Raw genomic sequence first — 14,913 nt, forward strand, 5'->3', positions numbered from 1 at the left:
CAGCTCAGTCTCGGTCCGAGACTTACCACCTCGGGTGCCAGTTACTGTGTGCACCATCCTGCTCGCCTACCCAGCTGGAGGTCCTACCGTCCCTCCGGAGCCCAGTTCCAGTGTTCAATATATCCCATGTTTTCTTCATTATATTATAGTCTGAGTCTCCTCCATCGTACTTCTCATTCATGAATAACACCCCCCTAAGGCCGGCTTCATTTCAGTACCAGCAAACCGTTCTACGGACATCGCGTGTTTTTCACTCCGGATTCAAGTTCAAATCAAGTTGTGACAGTTTGCACTGGCCAAATGGATTCGGCTAGTGGACAGGGTCTAAGTGCGGATCTACTTCAAGGTATTGCTAATCGACTAGAGGGACTGGAAGCCTCTCAACGGCAAGTAGCCCAATTTCTGCAAGATATGTTGCTTCGTCAGGACGCTCTGCAAGCCTCCCTTGTTACAGTGACTGTTCCTGCCGCTACCAATCAGCAATCTACTCCGGTTGTCACTGCTCCAGTTGCTTCATCGCATCTTCATTTACCAAATCCGAGTAAGTTCGATGGAAGCACTAAAATGTGCCGCGGATTCCTCAATCAATGTGACGTCCATTTTACACTCCAACCGTTGAACTTTCCTACCTCTAAATCTAAGGTCGCCTACATTGTGTCCCTCCTGTCCGGCTCCACTTCAGACTGTGTCTCCCCACTCTGGGAGAGGTCGGATCCAATACTGGACAGTTACACCGACTTTTTGGCGTCCTTTTGGAGGATATTTGATTTACCGGGTAGAATGACATCTGCCTCCACTGAGATCATGTGTCTCAGCCAAGGGAATCGTCCAGTTAGCCAATACATTATCCAGTTTAAAATTTTGTCTTCAGAACTGAATTGGAACGAGGAAGCTTTAGTTTCGGCCTTTTGGAACGGTCTCTCGGATCGTCTAAAAGATTACCTTGCCACTCGAGACGTTCCTACAGACTTAAAAGAGATGATTTCCCTTTGTAATAAAGTGGACTTATGTTATCGTGAGAGACAACTTGAGAAAAATAAGGGGGATCGTTCCAGGTTTCGAGCTACCAATACTCCTGTTACATACTCACCAGAACCTGCGAATGAAGAACCTATGCAGATCAACAGGGTCCGTCTCACTTGAGGAACGGCAGAGCCGCCGCCGCGAGAACCTCTGTATGTACTGTGGAGAGATTGGTCATCTAGTTGCTTCCTATTCTCGTTGTCCGGGAAACTTCTGATCCTAAGTGGCACCGGAGACACCAGGTTGGGAGTTATGAACAAATCAGCTATACCCATTTCTTTGGAATTAAGACAAGGGTCTCAAATTGTTTTTTCTCTCCTTGATTCAGGGGCTGCTGAAAACTTTATCATCGCAGAACTTGTCAAAGAGCTTCATATTCCTGTTAAACCTCTCGACCATATCATCTCCTTGTCGGCAGGGGATGACAGTCAAATTATTGATGGAACTCTGTCCTTGCAAACCCAAGCAGTTCAAGTTCGTGTGGGGGTTTTTCATTCAGAACTCATTCATTTTCTGGTTATTCCCAAAGCTTCTCACAGAATTATTCTGGGGTATCCATGGCTATGTAAACATAATCCCAGAATCGATTGGAATTCCATGCAAGTTTTGTCCTGGGGTGATTCCTGTTAGGTTTTATACAAAGCAGACAGGAAACATATTACAGAAATTAAAATTCCAGAAAATTTGCAGATTCCTACCCACTATAGTTCATTTAGCGATGTGTTCTGTAATACTGGGGCTGACGCTTTACCTCCACATCGAGACTGGGATTGTCCCAATGATCTGATTCCAGCCAAAATTCCTACCCGAGGTCGTATCTACCCACTATTGTTTCCTGAGACCAAGGCCATGTCTGTGTACATACAAGAAAATCTTCAAAAGGGTTTTATCCGCCCTTCCACTTCTCGGGTGCCGGCTTCTTTTTTGTATCTAAGAAGGACGGGGGTCTCCGATCCTGCATCAACTATCGAGGCTTGAATGACATAACGGTGAAAAATCGATATCCGTTGCCCCTTATCAATTGTTCGACCGAGTCAAAGGAGCCACAGTGTTTTCAAAATTATATCTGAGATGTCACAACTCTCGGATGGCAAATGGACGCGACCCGTATTTGGTGATTGGCGTGACCTATTTCTGAGGCGCGGAGTCTAATGTGCCGGCGGTGTTCACCAGGGACCCTCGCAAGAGGGTATGGGCTTGGCTGCGTCCGACACACAGGTCGCAGCCCTCAGAATAGGTTCCATTATACAGGTGCTGGTGAATTCTGGATGGAGTGGAGAAGACTTTCAGCGTAGTGAACAGGCCAGGTCAGAACCAAACGGACAACAAGGTACCAGGGAGCAGACCTGTGCAGGTCGCAGAGGATAGCCAAGGTCAAACCAGATTACCAACCGCAGTACCAGGGATTAGACAGAAGCAGGTCAGAAACAAAGCCAGGGTCAGGAACAAAACTTGCAGAGGCTGATTGCAGGAATCCTCTAATCAGTGCAGCTGGTGATTGCACTGAGCTGGATAACAGGCTAAAACTGATGTTTGCTGAGTAAGTTCACAGGAACAGCTTGTGATTCCTAAACTGGAATACAGCACACAGATCAGGACACAGGAACTGAGATAATGAGCCAGATAGCAGTGATGGTTTTCTGCACAAAGGAGCCACAGGTTAGAACTGAACTCTAGGAAGCAACTCTTTGCTCTGACACCAGTCTGAGTTCTCACAGGGGATATGAATCTGCTGCCAGTCCCTGATAGGCTGCTTAGGTCAGCTGAGGCAGGAGCACTCCCACTGGAAGAATGCTAGCAGCTGACTTAATGCATGATGGTGATGTCATGGCTCTTGAACAAGGTCAGACAGAAATGCTGACCTGCAGCAAATGGTAATGAAAGTCACACAATTTTGAGTGTAACATGAGAGGAGTGTACAATCTCATTAGAATACGTCCAGGTGATGAATGCACGGCTTTTAATGAGTTAGGATGAGCCACTAGAGTAGAAAATTCTCTGAATATTTCATTCACAAAATTCTGAAAGACAGCGGGTGCATTGCCGAAGGGCATCACTAAATACTCGAAATGTCCATCCCGAGTGTTGAAGGCGTTTTTCGCAAGACTCTGGAATTCTTACAGCGTTTCTACTGGTGGCCCGCCATGAAGTATGACATTACAGAATTAATTTCTTCCTGCACTCTGGGCCTGATTCAGACACGCTCGCTAGATGCGGTCGCTCGCTCCCAGCTATGCAAATTCAGCTAAATGACGTAAAAGGCAGGCGATCGTACGGCAAGGCATAAGCACACCCACTATGTCTTGCCGAGCGATCGCTTTGGTATGCAGACGCCCACCAGCCTGTCTTAAGATGCCCACTTGCACATGTCATCTCCAGGAATTGTATGCAACCATCGGTACATTGGGGTCCATCGGAACTGACCGCAGCGCTAGCGGTTGACTGTACCCTACCGCAAGCACTGCGAGCACTTCAGTGTATAATTCAACCAGGTGACGTGTACTATGATGTTACCAGTTAATTATGCATGACTCTGAAATGGCGTTAAGATGCTCCACTCCCCCGTTTCTAGTGGCCTGCCCCTGTTACCACCCACAAACGGCCTCTCCTGTCACTCATTCCACTGGGCTGTCTTTGCAGGGCGAGCGAGCGCATCCCGATCGCTCGTACTTGTTTGCGCATGCTCACTGCGAAGTATACGCATGCACACATTAGCAAACATCGCCAGCAACGATCGCTTGCTAGCGAATAGGTCTGAATCAGGTCCTCTAGATCGTTTCGGACCGAGGAGTTCAGTTTGTGGCCAAATTTTGGAGGGCCTTGTGTTCTGTTCTACAGGTCAAACTAACATTTTCTAAGGCCTATCATCCTCAAACCAACGGATCTACTGAAAGAATGAACCAGTACCTCGAAAACCTTTTTTGAGGATTTATATGTCATCTTCTCAGGATAATTGGTTTGATTCTCTACCTTGGGCAGAATTAGCACACAATAGCTCCTATCACTCTACAATCCCCATTCATGATAGTCTATGGTCTTCATCCCAGGGTTCCTGAAATTATGGATCTACCAGTTTTCGATGTTCCAGCCGTAACCTCAACATTGCAAAATTTTTCACAAATTTGGACCTAAGTTTATTCCTCTCTTCAAAAGACATCTCACCGATACAAGTTAGGGGCAGAGAGGAAGAGAAGGGCCATTCCCAATATAAAGGTGGGGGACCAAGTATGGCTGTCTACTCGTAATTTACGACTCAGAGTTACTTCAATGAAGTTCGCTCCTCGCTTTATTGGTCCTTTCTCCGTCACTGAGGTCATCAATCCTGTGGCTTATAAGTTAAAACTTCCTTTTTATCTCAAAATATAATATTCTTTCCATATCTCTCTGTTAAAACCATTAATTCTCAATCGATTCTTCAAAGTTTTACCTCAATCTCCTAGCATTCAAACAGAGAGAGAGAAGTGGAATTCGAGATTAAACAAATTTTACACTCCAGGTTCCGTTACGGTCAACTTCAATACCTTCTAGGAGAGGTTACAGTCCAGAAGAATGGTCTTGGGTAAAAGCAGAAGATGTCCATGCACCTCGTTTGGTTTGCAAATTCCATTCTGAGAATCCAGAGAAAAGTGTCTGGAGGCCACCCTTAAAGGAGGGGGTACTGTCAACGACCAGGACTGTGTCACCGGAGATCGCAGACCTTACCTGACCGGGCGCTCTGGCGGGTTCCCTACAGCGGGGGTGCTGGCTTCTCGAGGTAGCGCTGGTACAGGTGACCTGTTAGGGAGGTAAGCAGGATAGCTGGCTGGTGGTTTGACTGGCAGCGCTCCAGCGCTGCTGACTACTGGCCGCCGCCATCTTGGATTTAGACATGTAACCTGGTTGAGCCAATCCAGTCACAGCATCTTCCTGGGAGTCCTACGGACATCACCTGTTTTCACTCCGGATTGAAGTTCAAATCAAGTTGTGACAACACACATGTTAAAATTATATACAAGAATATAATGCGGTAACACTGCAATGCATCTCCTGTGACAGGTACTCCCACTGGTTGCCAAAGATGGTATAAAGGCACAGCACAGCAGAGTTCCGGATACCCAGTTTACCCACCAGGGGAACCTAAGATAGTTAAAGTCACAGTCCAGATGTACAGGTCACACATCCACCACTTAGTGAATGCCAGGGTTAAGCTGTGGATCTATGGAGGTGAGTAGTGAGCGCTGGAGCAACAGAGCAGCAGTTGCTCTGTATAGGCAAGTGGCTTGCTCAAGCAGTAAGGGAGGCATTGTATAGGCAAGTGGCTTGCTCAAGGCAGAAGAGAGAGAGGATAGGGGAGAGAAGTGAGTCAAGCAGGGAGGAAAAGAAAACTATCAATAACCTCAATGTTATGCTTAGTGATGGTGGCCTTAGGAGGTAGCGGAGGTGAAGGAGAGAAGGATAAGTTAAAAGAGAGAAGGTGATGGTCCGAGAGGGGGAATGGGTAATTGGAGTAATCAGAAATATCACAACGGGGAGTGAAGACCAGATCAAGTGAGTGCCCACTCACATGGAATGATGAGGAGGTCCATTGGGAGAGACCAAATGAAGATGTGAGGGTAAGAAGTTTAGAGGCAGAGGATTATGTGGGAATATCAATTGGAATATTAAAATCACCTAGGATAATGGGGGGAAGGTCAGAGGAGGGAAAGTGAGGGAGCCACGAAGCAAAGTTGTCAAGAAATTTGGAGGTAGAACCTGGGAGGCTGTAAACAACATCTACTCGAAGGTGTACTAGTTTGAATAGCATGAGCCGTATAGCATGACCCTCAAATGTAAAGAATGTAAGGGATGGTTCTGAGGGTATGAGTTGGTAGGAGTAACTCTGGGATAGAAAGACCCCAACACCACCACCTGGTGACCCCCAAGCCACGGGGTGTGGTAGAAGGTGAGACCCCCAGAGTTGAGAGCTGCAGGAGAAGTGTATTTCCAGGTTTCAGTTCACCGCAGTTCCCCCCCCCCTGCCCCCCCGGTGATGGCACTCGCTGCCTGTTTCAGCGCGGCACCGGAGGGCTTTGCCCTTTAGAAATGGGGCGCGGCACCTCACTAAAACAGCCTAGCGGAAATGCTAGATACAGTATGCATCTTTAGATGTTTATGAAAACCAGAGAGCCAGCACAAATAGTAGCAAGTGAGGCACAAAGTTTTTGTAGCGACCAAACAGGGAGGCCAGTGATGAATGTCCTGGTTATGTAGAAAACATGTCCTTGTTGTAAAGAGATTGAGATCTCACATTTGTTGATCCAACTTTGTCCATATATAGTTTAAGTTGTTTTCGGTTTAACGCTGTTATAATGCCAAAATTAGATTTAAAATGTAAAGTGCACTTTTAAATTAAGCACTTATAATATTCGGCACTACAGCCAAGGCTTTCAGCCTTGTTTTGGGATCTGAACTTGGCGGAAACACTCGTAACCCCTAAGTTCAGATGAGTTCGGTTTCCGGGCTTTTTATTAATGGCTTAAAAATTATAGTGAGTTAGTGTTTTTCAACTAATGAAAGTCTTTACAGCATTTTGGGGTACAGAAAAATGTCTGCAGAGGAATTTTCCAGTGTTTTATAGAAGTTTGCAAAATGTTGGAATAAACACTGTTACCTCTCATCTGCAAGTTCAAAAAACCCTTTCCTGTCAATGCATCACCTCCACATACCTGCCCCATATCATTTAGCCCATTATTGAGCTTTTTAAATAAATTTACCTGAAAACTGATGTCTTTATGGGCGAAATTATGCTATTTAAACCCCTCCAAGTGCATGATTATTCATTAGCAGGGGTGTACCAGAGGTTCTGCACTGTTACCTTAAAATAAAGATTTTTCCCTACCTATTCACCTGCTCGGAAATGCACACAAAAACATGTGCATTTCCTTTGAAAAACCAATGCGAGTTTGGAATTGGATTTCAAATTAAATTTGCAGGGCGAGTTCGCTGTGACGGCTCGCAGAACCGAACTCACACCTAATTGCATTGACCTCATAGTTTAGTAATTATGTGCAACAGGATGGTATAAGCTTATAATATTTTTGTACTTCTTTATGGCTTATCTGAAATCACTGGGGAAGCTATCCCCGTTCAACTTAAATTTCTAGTAGTATAATCAGGGCCATAACTAGTGGTGCCGCCACAGGGCCTAGGGCAGTGATTTTCAACTCGAGGCACACTACGCAAGTTTTTAGAATTGCCAAGGCACACCATCCGGCAATGCGGCGTGCGCGACTTATGAAAAAACACACTACATTGGCCTCCACACAAATAAAACACACTACATTAACCTCCACAGGAATAAAATACACATACATTGGCCCCCACAGGGATAAAATTCACATATGTTGGCCTCACAGGAATAAAATGCACATACGTTGGCCCCAACAGGAATAAAATGCACATACATTGGCCCCCACAGGAATAAAATGCACATACAGTGGCCCCCACAGGAATAAAATGCACATACAGTAGCCCCCACAGGAATAAAATGCACATACAGTGGCCCCCACAGGAATAAAATGCACATACATTGGTCCCCGCAGGAATAAAATGAAGATATACGTTGCCCCCCACAGAAATAAAATGCACATACGTTGCCCCCCACAGGAATAAAAGGCACATACATTGGCCCCCACAGAAAAAAATAACATTGGCTGGCCCTCAGAACAAAAAAAAAACCACATTGCTCCCCTCAGGAAAAATAATCACATTGACAGGGCACACAGAATAAATATAAACCACATTCTCACAAAAAAAAAAACCCAAAACCATTGGCTGCCCTCACAGAAAAATATCAACCACATTGATAACCACATACCTACCTGTCAGTGCACAGCTGTCAGCAGCATGAGAGCGTACGGGCATGCAGGCGGGAAAGCAGTCTGGCATGGCGGTCTTGATGGCAACGCGGCATGCGTGACCTGTGATGTCACGCCGCCGTGTCAAGGCAGGTCACGGCCCAGGTGCACGAGACTCCCAGAGTAGCTCATCGGCAGCGCTGCCCAGTCCACAGATCTGTAATGTGACCGGCAGCTCTGTCCACCGCTCCTGACCACGGCACACCTCATAAACCGCTGGCCCAGGGGGTGTTATCATCACTGCCCCATGGCACCTGCATTTGGCTTGCAGGGTGACTGGAAGGGGTCCGGCGGTTCAAATCCTGACGCCGGAAGACCGGCACTAGTGAAGATCCCGACTGCAGCTAAGGTAAGTATAAACTAACCTAACCCCCCCCAACCCTCCCTTAGGGGTCCCTAACCCTAACCTCCCCCAAGAACCTAACCCTAACCCCCCTCCAAGTGCCTAAACCTAACCCCCCTTCCCCGCAGCCTAACACTAAGTCTCCCGTGGGGGTGCCTAACCCTAACCTCCCCCCGGGGGTGCCTAACCCCCCTTCCCCTAGCCTAACCCTCCCAGGGGGATGCCTAACCCCAACTCCCCACCAGGAGCCCCTAACCTAACCCCCACCCCCCCTGCCCAGCTGTCAGCTCCCGGCTTACCTTCATTCGGGATTCCCGGCGTAGGTAAAATGACAGGCATCGGGATTTCGACGCCTGTCATTAGACCCTTGCTGGAATTAGACAGTTAGGATGCCGACGGTCGGCATTTAGCCCGTCGGCATCCCAACTGGAATGACTCCTGCAACCTGTAGAACTGCTACAAAGCTGCGTGGAGCATCCCTTTGGTCACTCCATTCTCTCCACTTCTTCCTTGTGTGGCAGCCCCACCCCCTCATAATGATGTCACATGTTTGTGGGTGGCCGACACAGAGCGTATTATAGGTAGATATTTATCAAACCTTGGAGAGATAATGTACCAACTAATTAGCCTCTGTCATTTTACAGGCTTTGCTAGAAAAATGACAGCTAGAAGCTGATTGGTTGGTACTTTATCTCTCCAATATTTGATAAGTCTCCCTTATAGTACCTTGGCCTCTTCTTAAACTGGGTACACACAATACAATGGTGCATTCCAGCAATGGTGTGATGCTATGTAGCGATACACTGTACACACTGCACGATCTGGTGTATGACAGTGCGATGTGTATACCCAGCATTAGATGGGTACTGGAATGATAATAATCTCTTCTTTGCATGTAGTGGTTGCTTTGCTAGTCTGACAAGTAGCCAATGCATGTAGACAGGAGCACATTGTTAGCTTACATCATGTTTTTGCACATAATTGCTACACTATAAATGCTTTTCCTGTGTTATTAATATGTGTGTGTCCAAAACATATATTTCATATTTTGCCTTGTACATTAGAAGGGATAAAGTACTACTTGCTGTATATTCGGATGTTAGACTTGTCACTGATGAAATGGAATAGGGGGTTATATTTTATTAATATGTCTTTGTATAGCATACAGTTCATATTTCAAACTTATTTTCCTTTGCTTACTAGTCCAGGATCAAACTAGATACCATACAGGCAACAATAAACTCAGCAAGTATTATAATCCTCCCTAAAATAAAGCCACCAGCTGCTCTCCCTCCCAGGCATGTCCCATCCACCCACGGTCTGCTGCTGCTGCAACACTATGATTTTAGGTTTTATAACAGTCCTATTCTTGTATAGAGAGGAGCCCCCCCGTTCCTGTAACACTGTCTATCCTTATCGTAATCTCCTCCGCTGCTGCTGGCCTTTTCCTCTTATCTGACACACACTGACCTTGTGTCTTCTCTTATATAAGCCCCAATCTTCCCCTCACACCCCTCCTGCTGCTGCAACCTCATTCCTTTCTGCACAGCTGCATCTATATGTGCACACAGTGTACACATCACCACCCAAGCTATACTATATACAGTTCTTATAGCTGCCCTCTATATGGCGCTCATTAATTAGTGTCTGTGATTTGTACTTCGCTTCAGTATGCCTGCCTGGCTGCTGTGTGCCCTGCCCTGGTGTATATACTGTATATAACTGACCAGGGTTTATTTGCTGCGTGTGTAAATCTGGAGCTACCTACACTACCCTTTTCTACCCTCCCGTGTCCTATTATGTATCTGTCGGCCTCCTCATGTCCCCGTGTTTGCAGCAGTCTCCTTTCCTGCCTCTCTCCGCTGCAGTCTCAATAACCCACCGTGTGACGGCTTCCTTTCCACAGTCATCATACAGCAGATCGCCTCAAGCAGCAGATCTTTGCATTTGCAGCTTCTCCCCCTATGATCTTCCACTTGGTACAGTCGGCTCTGGTTATTCTGTCGGTTCATCCCGGACTGCGGCTCGGGTAGTTCCACAGATTTCCAGCGCAGAGGGGGATACAGCCGGCTTTATGCAGCAGTTCTGGAACAGCTGTACGGTCAGTCCCAAACGGGGGAAGGATGGGGCTTATGCGGGAGAAAGCGATGGAAAGTAGGGTGACATGTCAGAGGGGAGACCCGGGGCCGCCTGAGGAGTGGGATGTAGAAGAGGAAGACACAGAGGGAAGGTTGCAGAGATAGTTGATAGTAACCCAGAGGAGAGTACTATGGAGGAAAGGGCTGGCATAGAGTGAGGGTCTCTGCAGGAGGAAGCAGTGACCGGGGTCCACAGGTCAGGGCAGCCACCACCATGCAGCAGGTTACAGTGTGACAGAGGGTGGCAGCCTGGATAGATGAGAGAGGTAAACTACACAATAGTATGAGAGGTGACTGTACACAGGCCCATAGACTAGGAAGCAAAGGCTAGGTGTGTTAATGATCACTTATAACAGAATGAAGGAATACAAATAAGTTTTAGAGATGTGATCAACAAAGAAAATTGGGAAAAATTGAAATATTTCAGTATAGTTTTATTACAAGGATGAGGCTTGGGAAGGAAAGAGGGTTCATGATTTAGGTATAGAAGAGTAGAGACAGTGATGTACAGTAGGTAGGAGAATCAATGGGTACTGAAGGAATGATAGCCGTACACAGGGAATCGGCATGCACTGCATAATACAGCACAATTGTAGGAAACTTTTTTAAATAACTAAAAGTAGCACAAAGGTAGGTATCCACTTGATTATAGGTAGTAGGGGGGAAAAAATTACTGCTATATACAAAATAAGCTATTTGTAACATTCAGAAATACATCGGCAAAAAAGTTTTAGATCTTCATCCACTGTAGAAATGATACACATTGAAAAATGGAAATAATTTCAGCCAAACACCACCTTATGGAGAAATGTGTTATATCTTGGGGTTTTACAGAAGATTTATACAAGAGATAATACAACTGTATTGCTGTACATTTAATTATTAAGAGTATTAAGGTAAAAAAAAAGTAGTGTCTTGTATATTGCCACATGATGAAAAATTCGAGATAATACAACAAACAAGTGGTGCTAATATATGTATAAACTAATTAATATCTGTATAACCAGTGAGCTTTTATGTTATCATTTTAGTGTTTGTTAGAAAACGTGTGTATTCTAAAAAATCATGCACACTGGAAAATTATCATGGATATTAGAAGTCACCTATGTATGTATATAAACTGCATATTAATATTTACCTAACAGCCTTGTGCCCTAATATGAACACACAAAACTCATGGGTGGCTTCTAATATTCATATAATTTACAGTAATCCATATACAAGTTCCTGTAAATAATGTCTGTACAAATGGTGAGTTCTAATGGGTATTCTCACTTCTAATTTGCCACTTGTGTTTATTAGAAAAGCTTGTGTATAATAAGGAATAGCAATGGATTATTAAAAATTATAATGGATATTAGAAGTCATCTAGGTAAATCATGACCAGTGAAAACACCCTGGTCTTTATATAGTGACAGAAAGATTAATAAAAACACTTTGCCTTTACAGATGTATCCTCATACATGTAGTCGCAATATGCCACGCAGCACGACTTGCCTGGTGTGAGTGAGTCGATAGGGTCCCGTGCTAGCGCCGGGCATGTTTTTTGCGTATTTTTCTGCCGAAAATGGGTCTAAAGGGGGGTATCAACTTAGCGATTGGGTCTGCCGAAAATGGGTCTTAAGGGGGGGTATCCACTTAGCGAAAATGGGTCTAAAGGGGGGTATCCACTTAGCGATTTAACCAAGCGATTGCACGATAACGACGTCGTTATCGTGCAATTGCTTGCAAATCGCGCATGCATCGGGCATGTTTTGGTCGGAAGCGACCAGCAATGCGCGTTCCCGCTGGTTGCTTCCGACATCGCCCGTACATGCTGGTCAACCTAACGATCTCATCAGGTTCAGCATGTGCAGGGATGAGGGATGTGCCTGGACTGAACGAGTGAACATTCAGTCTAGGCACATCACTAGATATACAAACGAGAGCACGACTCGAATATCGTAATCGTCCTCTTGTTTGTATTCTATAAGTGGATACCCGCCTTTAGTCGCAATGGACGCACCAGCAGACTGTGTTGATTAATTTATTAATTAATAGCACTTGTAGTGTTCCCTCTAGCTCCGGCGGGAGGCAGGGCGCCGGAGCTAGAGAGGGCATGTCCGTGCGCGACCGAGAAGGGGGCGTGGTCATCGAAAAGGGGGCATGTCTATAAGACGCGTCCCCTTTTCGTCACTTACAGACACGCCGGGCAGCCCCCAAGCCCTGCAGACAGGGAGAATAGATGCCGGGCGCATGCGCCCGGCGTCTATTCTCCGGCGGTGACCGGGTCACCGCACATTTCTTCACCCGCGGGACACTGCAACCCTCGGGTGAAGACGGTTCCCACAGGCTGTTAGGGCAGGGCGTTTTTTGCCCTCCTTCTGGAGGGCAGGGCACGTTTTGCCTTCCAGAAAGAGGGCAGGGCGCCGCGCCCCGCTAAAACAGCCTAGCGGGAACGCTAACTTGTATACCTGTGTGCACCTAAGCCTGTATATGAACCACAACGGAACTTGAAATTAAAAAAGCTACTTCCGCTACATTGTAGCACTTTGTATACAGATTCAGGGGCCTATTCATTAACACATAAAATATCGCTGGAGGTTATTAGGTTTAGAACTCGCATGGAGTTCTACCTAATTATCGGAGGAATTCATCATACCTCCTCTCCATAAGTATCTATTCCGAAAAGCTGTCAGTTTTGCGATGACAGCTTTTCGGAAAATAGACACTTTTCCCTACCTACATCCCCATCCTCTGTCTCCATCACCCACCTCTGCACTGCACTGTCAGTGCTCTACAGGGAACTGTCCCCCGGCGGCGTGTCCAGATATACAGATGTGTCCTTATACATCTAGAGCAAAGATGTATAAGGACACATCTGTATATTAGTTCTGTTATTATTAACCTTTGTCCTGTAAATGAAAAAAATTCAAAGACAAGATACAGAAGGTAAATATTGCCCTGTAAATGTGGCCATATCCTTTTGTATTTTAAGATCAAAATGGTTAATTCAAAATTAACACTGGTTTGGAGCTGACCCTAATAAAAGAGAGCAATTCAACCAGTCTCTTGAGTATCGAGTAAAGGAAATACAGTCTCTCTGCTCCAGTTAATCTAGTTCAGTCAGTAAGTAAACATATTAAAATAATTATTTAACTAATAAACAAAGAAAACACTTTAAATAATTGAGTCCACGACAATCATGTGGATACATATAACTGATAAGCAGCGGTAAATACATAGCTGTAGTGCAGAGGGCTTGATTAGTGAGAATAGATGTCAACGCTAATGGCAATTTGGGTCTTGATTTAACCACAAGAGTGTACAGGAGTACTCTGCCAGAATGTATATAGAAATGTAACATACACTTACTGTCTATGTTGAATAATATTTAATAAACATGTTTTAGGAATTGCTTATGGCTTACAGAGAAAATTAAAATGTTGTATTTGAAATTCTGATTTATTTACAGTAGGCTATGGACCCATTAGTACATATGTTGGCAATGGCCTGTTTAAATCTGGACATGTGGAGACTTCAAAATGCAAGCTGAGCTTTAATAAAAAATGCAGTAATTACTAGTATATATATATATATATATATATATATATATATATATTATAAATTAGCATATATGGGATAATGCCCCTAGTTTTAGTTACAATAATATTGGTGGGCCTTTAGGCTCTGTTTTGACAGACATTCTTTTCTCTTATTATAAACACCATCTTCTCACCTGTACCTGCCTTTCTGAAAGAATAAGAAGCTTCAGATATGCTATAAACCTTGATTGTCCTGGACTTAACCTAAATGTTATGAGGCTGCCGGCAAGGACTCTTATATGGGGCATTTAACTCCACCATGACTTCAAATATCATTGTAATCTACAATATTGGCCAAGTTAGCCTTAAAGAAATCTATTACAAAAAAGTGACATTTTTATATATGATGCAGGAAGGCAGCATGCTGATTTTTCACCACAAAGCCGCTTCTCATAGCTATCAGACCGGGTAAAGTGATTGCAATGCAAGACAAGGGAGCCCATTTATCAAAGTTAATTTGAGGTAAATTCCCCGAAAACATCTGTTGAAAGAAGTTGAAAATGGAAAATCATAATACTTCAAGGGCAGTGCTGTGGATTCATCATCCTACAGGGAGTTCTAGTAGACTTGCAATATGTATTTATGCTTACGTTTCCACCCTGTCCCAGTATATTCACACCCCAGAGCTACCACAACATTTTCCCTTAAATATCATTTTTAAAAAACATCTGAAACATGAGAACCATAACCTGACACACTTTTCTTTGTCAAAGACCTACTATACCAGGGCTGGTGTCAGCTGGTGTAGCTAGGAACCCAGCTGTAAGAGGCACAGGCAGCATGTTGGTCTGAGTATTATGCCAGTCCACATAACCTATCATATGTTACTGTGGATGCCCAGAACAATTTCCGTGTTTCTGTCACTTATACCTGTTTGCGTCTGAATAAGTGATGTAAGGTAGGCAGAGTACAGTAAGGGGTGTGTTTGCACAATGGCAAACAGATACAGA

The 14,913-nt window shown here is 44.8% G+C and overlaps 1 protein-coding gene across 6 annotated transcripts in view; it reads left to right on the plus strand.

The window, feature by feature from the left end:
- Positions 1–14,913, plus strand: part of AMPD2 (adenosine monophosphate deaminase 2) — a 224,639-nt gene that overhangs the window by 32,519 nt on the left and 177,207 nt on the right. Inside the window, exon 1 of one of the 6 annotated variants that reach the window (XM_088456458.1) lies at positions 10,261–10,342. The exons of the other annotated variants lie outside the window; for them this stretch is intronic. The gene's annotated coding sequence lies outside the window, so the exon portion shown is untranslated. Of the gene's footprint in view, positions 1–10,260; positions 10,343–14,913 lie in introns of those variants that run through there. 6 annotated transcript variants of the gene reach the window in all.

This window comes from Taudactylus pleione, unplaced genomic scaffold, assembly GCF_031769625.1.
Source record: "Taudactylus pleione unplaced genomic scaffold, aTauple2 ptg000706l, whole genome shotgun sequence".
NCBI lineage: Eukaryota > Metazoa > Chordata > Amphibia > Anura > Myobatrachidae > Taudactylus > Taudactylus pleione.